The sequence below is a fragment of the Phyllobates terribilis genome, unplaced genomic scaffold, assembly GCF_046119375.1.
Source record: "Phyllobates terribilis strain yellow unplaced genomic scaffold, ASM4611937v1 Scaffold_2__4_contigs__length_985480577, whole genome shotgun sequence".
In the NCBI taxonomy this organism is placed as follows: domain Eukaryota; kingdom Metazoa; phylum Chordata; class Amphibia; order Anura; family Dendrobatidae; genus Phyllobates; species Phyllobates terribilis.
This window is the reverse complement of record NW_027362762.1, coordinates 14,371,970-14,377,969: the sequence shown is the minus strand read 5'-3', so window position 1 is coordinate 14,377,969 and position 6,000 is coordinate 14,371,970.

Here is a 6,000-nt window from a genome sequence, read left to right as displayed (position 1 = left end):
TGGTATCCTGTCATTGCATTACCTGGTATCCTGTCATTGCATTACCTGGTATCCTGTCATTGCATTACCTGGTATCCTGTCATTGCATTACCTGGTATCCTGTCATTGCATTACCTGGTATCCTGTCATTGCATTACCTGGTGCCCTGTCATTGCATTACCTGGTATCCTGTCATTGCATTACCTGGTGTCCTGTCATTGCATTACCTGGTATCCTGTCATTGCATTACCTGGTGTCCTGTCACTGCATTACCTGGTGTCCTGTCACCACATTACCTGGTGTCCTGTCACGGCATTACCTCGTGTCCTGTCATGGCATTACCTGGTGTCCTGTCACTGCATTACCTGGTGTCCTGTCACTGCATTAGCTGGTATCCTGTCACTGCATTACCTGGTGTCCTGTCATTGCATTACCTGGTGTCCTGTCATTGCATTACCTGGTATAATGTCATTGCATTACCTGGTGTCCTGTCATTGCATTACCTGGTATCCTGTCATTGCATTACCTGGTGTCCTGTCACTGCATTACCCGTGTGTCCTGTCACTACATTACCTGGTGTCCTGTCATTGCATTACCTGGTATCCTGTCATTGCATTACCTGGTGTCCTGTCACTGCATTACCTGGTGTCCTGTCATTGCATTACCTGGTATCCTGTCATTGCATTACCTGGTATCCTGTCACGGCATTACCTGGTGTCCTGTCACCGCATTACCTGGTGTCCTGTCATTGCATTACCTGGTGTCCTGTCATTGCATTACCTGGTGTCCTGTCACCGCATTACCTGGTATCCTGTCACGGCATTACCTGGTGTTCTGTCATTGCATTACCTGGTGTCCTGTCATTGCATTACCTGCTGTCCTGTCATGGCATTACCTGGTGTCCTGTCATTGCATTACCTGGTGTCCTGTCATTGCATTACCTGGTATCCTGTCACGGCATTACCTGGGGTCCTGTCACCGCATTACCTGGTGTCCTGTCACCGCATTACCTGGTGTCCTGTCACTGCATTACCTGGTGTCCTGTCATGGCATTAGCTGGTGTCCTGTCACCGCATTACCTGGTGTCCTGTCATGGCATTAGCTGGTGTCCTGTCACCTCATTACCTGGTGTCCTGTCACAGTATTACCAGGTGTCCTGTCACAGTATTACCAGGTGTCCTGTCACTGCATTACCTGGTGTCCTGTCACTGCATTACCTGGTGTCCTCTCATTGCATTAGCTGGTGTCCTGTCACCGCATTACCTGGTGTCCTGTCACCCCATTACCTGGTGTCCTGTCACCCCATTACCTGGTGTCCTGTCACTGCATTACCTGGTATCCTGTCACCACATTACCTGGTGTCCTGTCATTGCATTACCTGGTGTCCTGTCACTGCATTACCTGGTGTCCTGTCACAGTATTACCTGGTGTCCTGTCATTGCATTACCTGGTGTCCTGTCATTGCATTACCTGGTGTCCTGTCACCGCATTACCTGGTGTCCTGTCATTGCATTACCTGGTGTCCTGTCACCGCATTACCTGGTGTCCTATCATTGCATTACCTGGTGTCCTGTCACAGTATTACCTGGTGTCCTGTCATTGCATTACCTGGTGTCCTGTCACTGCATTACCTGGTGTCCTGTCATTGCATTACCTGGTGTCCTGTCACTGCATTACCTGGTGTCCTGTCACAGTATTACCTGGTGTCCTGTCATTGCATTACCTGGTGTCCTGTCACCGCATTACCTGGTGTCCTGTCACCGCATTACCTAGTGTCCTGTCACCGCATTACCTGGTGTCCTGTCACTGCATTACCTGGTGTCCTGTCACCGCATTACCTGGTGTCCTGTCACCACATTACCTGGTGTCTTGTCACGGCATTACCTGGTGTCCTGTCACCGCATTACCTGGTGTCCTGTCACAGCATTACCTGGTGTCCTGTCACCGCATTACCTGGTGTCCTGTCACCGCATTACCTGGTGTCCTGTCACTGCATTACCTGGTGTCCTGTCATTGCATTACCTGGTGTCCTGTCATAGCATTACCTGGTGTCCTGTCACTGCATTATCTGGTGTCCTGTCATGGCATTACCTGGTGTCCTGTCACTGCATTACCTGGTGTCCTGTCATGGCATTACCTGGTATCCTGTCACTGAATTACCTGGTGTCCTGTCACGGCATTACGTGGTGTCCTGTCATGGCATTCCCTGGTGTCTGGTCACGGCTGTCACGACATTACCTGGTGTCCTGTCATTGCATTACCTGGTGTCCTGTCATGGCATTACCTGGTGTCCTGTCACTGCATTACCTGGTGTCCTGTCATGGCATTACCTGGTGTCCTGTCACCGCATTACCTGGTGTCCTGTCATGGCATTCCCTGGTGTCTGGTCACGGCATTACCTGGTGTCCTGTCACGGCATTACCTGGTGTCCTGTCATTGCATTACCTGGTGTCCTGTCATGGCATTACCTGGTGTCCTGTCACCGCATTACCTGGTGTCCTGTCACCGCATTACCTGGTGTCCTATCACTGCTTTACCTGGTGTCCTGTCACAGTATTACCTGGTGTCCTGTCACTGCATTACCTGGTGTCCTGTCACTGCATTACCTGGTGTCCTGTCACGGCATTACCTGGTGTCCTGTCACTGCATTACCTGGTGTCCTGTCACCGCATTACCTGGTGTCCTGTCACTGCATTACCTGGTGTCCTGTCACCGCATTACCTGGTGTCCTGTCACCGCATTACCTGGTGTCCTGTCAAAGCATTACCTGGTGTCCTGTCATTGCTTTACCTGGTGTCCTGTCACAGTATTACCTGGTGTCCTGTCACTGCATTACCTGGTGTCCTGTCACTGCATTACCTGGTGTCCTGTCACGGCATTACCTGGTGTCTTGTCACTGCATTACCTGGTGTCCTGTCACCGCATTACCTGGTGTCCTGTCACTGCATTACCTGGTGTCCTGTCACAGCATTACCTGGTGTCCTGTCACTGCTTTACCTGGTGTCCTGTCACTGCTTTACCTGGTGTCCTGTCACAGTATTACCTGGTGTCCTGTCACAGTATTACCTGGTGTCTGGTCACTGCATTACCTGGTGTCCTGTCACTGCATTACCTGGTGTCCTGTCACCGCATTACCTGGTGTCCTGTCACCGCATTACCTGGTGTCCTGTCACAGCATTACCTGGTGTCCTGTCACTGCATTACCTGGTGTCCTGTCACTGCATTACCTGGTGTCCTGTCACAGTATTACCTGGTGTCTGGTCACTGCATTACCTGGTGTCCTGTCACTGCATTACCTGGTGTCCTGTCACCGCATTACCTGGTGTCCTGTCACCGCATTACCTGGTGTCCTGTCACAGCATTACCTGGTGTCCTGTCACTGCTTTACCTGGTGTCCTGTCACAGTATTACCTGGTGTCCTGTCACTGCATTACCTGGTGTCCTGTCCCTGCTTTACCTGGTGTCCTGTCACTGCATTACCTGGTGTCTTGTCACAGTATTACCTGGTGTCCTGTCACTGCATTACCTGGTGTCCTGTCACTGCATTACCTGGTGTCCTGTCACTGCATTACCTGGTGTCTTGTCACAGTATTACCTGGTATCCTGTCACTGCATTACCTGGTGTCCTGTCACCGCATTACCTGGTGTCCTGTCACCACATTACCTGGTGTCCTGTCACTGCATTACCTGGTGTCCTGTCACCGCATTACCTGGTGTCCTGTCACCGCATTACCTGCTGTCCTGTCACTGCTTTACCTGGTGTCCTGTCACAGCATTACCTGGTGTCCTGTCACCGCATTACCTGGTGTCCTGTCACTGCATTACCTGGTGTCCTGTCACCGCATTACCTGGTGTCCTGTCACTGCATTACCTGGTGTCCTGTCACCGCATTACCTGGTGTCCTGTCACCGCATTACCTGGTATCCTGTCACTGCATTACCTGGTGTCCTGTCACCGCATTACCTGGTGTCCTGTCACTGCATTACCTGGTGTCCTGTCACCGCATTACCTGGTGTCCTGTCACCGCATTACCTGGTATCCTGTCACTGCTTTACCTGGTGTCCTGTCACAGCATTACCTGGTATCCTGTCACTGCATTACCTGGTGTCCTGTCACCGCATTACCTGGTGTCCTGTCACTGCATTACCTGGTGTCCTGTCACCGCATTACCTGGTGTCCTGTCACCGCATTACCTGGTGTCCTGTCACGGCATTACCTTGCATCCTGTCATGGCATTACCTGGTGTCCTGTCACCGCATTACCTGGTGTCCTGTCACCGCATTACCTGGTGTCCTGTCACTGCTTTACCTGGTGTCCTGTCACAGCATTACCTGGTGTCCTGTCACCGCATTACCTGGTGTCCTGTCACAGTATTACCTGGTGTCCTGTCATTGCATTACCTGGTGTCCTGTCACTGCATTACCTGGTGTCCTGTCACTGCATTACCTGGTGTCCTTTCATTGCATTACCTGGTGTCCTGTCACAGCATTACCTGATGTCCTGTCACGGCATTACCTGGTGTCCTGTCATTGCATTACCTGGTGTCCTGTCACTGCATTACCTGGTGTCCTGTCACTGCATTACCTGGTGTCCTGTCATTGCATTACCTGGTGTCCTGTCACCGCATTACCTGGTGTCTTGTCACCGCATTACCTGGTGTCCTGTCACTGCATTACCTGGTGTCCTGTCACCGCATTACCTGGTGTCCTGTCACTGCATTACCTGGTGTCTTGTCACGGCATTACCTGGTGTCCTGTCACTGTATTACCTGGTGTCCTGTCACTGCATTACCTGGTGTCCTGTCACTGCATTACCTGGTGTCTTGTCACGGCATTACCTGGTGTCTTGTCACGGCATTACCTGGTGTCTTGTCACGGCATTACCTGGTGTCCTGTCACTGCATTACCTGGTGTCCTGTCACCGCATTACCTGGTGTCCTGTCACTGCATTACCTGGTATCCTGTCACTGCATTACCTGGTGTCCTGTCATTGCATTACCTGGTGTCCTGTCACCGCATTACCTGGTATCCTGTCACTGCATTACCTGGTGTTCTGTCACCGCATTACCTGGTGTCCTGTCACTGCATTACCTGGTGTCCTGTCACTGCATTACCTGGTGTCCTGTCACTGCATTACCTGGTGTCCTGTCACAGTATTACCTGGTGTCCTGTCACTGCATTACCTGGTGTCCTGTCACAGCATTATTTGGTGTCCTGTCATTGCATTACCTGGTGTCCTGTCACTGCTTTACCTGGTATCCTGTCACTGCATTACCTGGTGTCCTGTCACAGCATTACCTGGTGTCCTGTCACCGCATTACCTGGTGTCCTGTCACTGCATTACCTGGTGTCCTGTCACCGCATTACCTGGTGTCCTGTCACTGCATTACCTGGTGTCCTGTCACCGCATTACCTGGTGTCCTGTCACAGTATTACCTGGTGTCCTGTCACAGCATTACCTGGTGTCCTGTCATTGCATTACCTGGTGTCCTGTCACAGTATTACCTGGTGTCCTGTCACTGCATTACTTGGTGTCCTGTCACAGCATTACCTGGTGTCCTGTCACCGCATTACCTGGTGTCCTGTCACTGCATTACCTGGTGTCCTGTCACCGCATTACCTGGTGTCCTTTCACGGCATTACCTGGTGTCTTGTCACCGCATTACCTGGTGTCCTGTCACGGCATTACCTGGTGTCTTGTCACCGCATTACCTGGTGTCCTGTCACTGCATTACCTGGTGTCCTGTCACCGCATTACCTGGTGTCCTGTCACTGCATTACCTGGTGTCCTGTCACGGCATTACCTGGTGTCCTGTCACCGCATTACCTGGTGTCCTGTCACTGCATTACCTGGTGTCCTGTCACCGCATTACCTGGTGTCCTGTCACTGCATTACCTGGTGTCCTGTCACCGCATTACCTGGTGTCCTGTCACAGTATTACCTGGTGTCCTGTCACAGCATTACCTGGTGTCCTGTCATTGCATTACCTGGTGTCCTGTCACAGTATTACCTGGTGTCCTG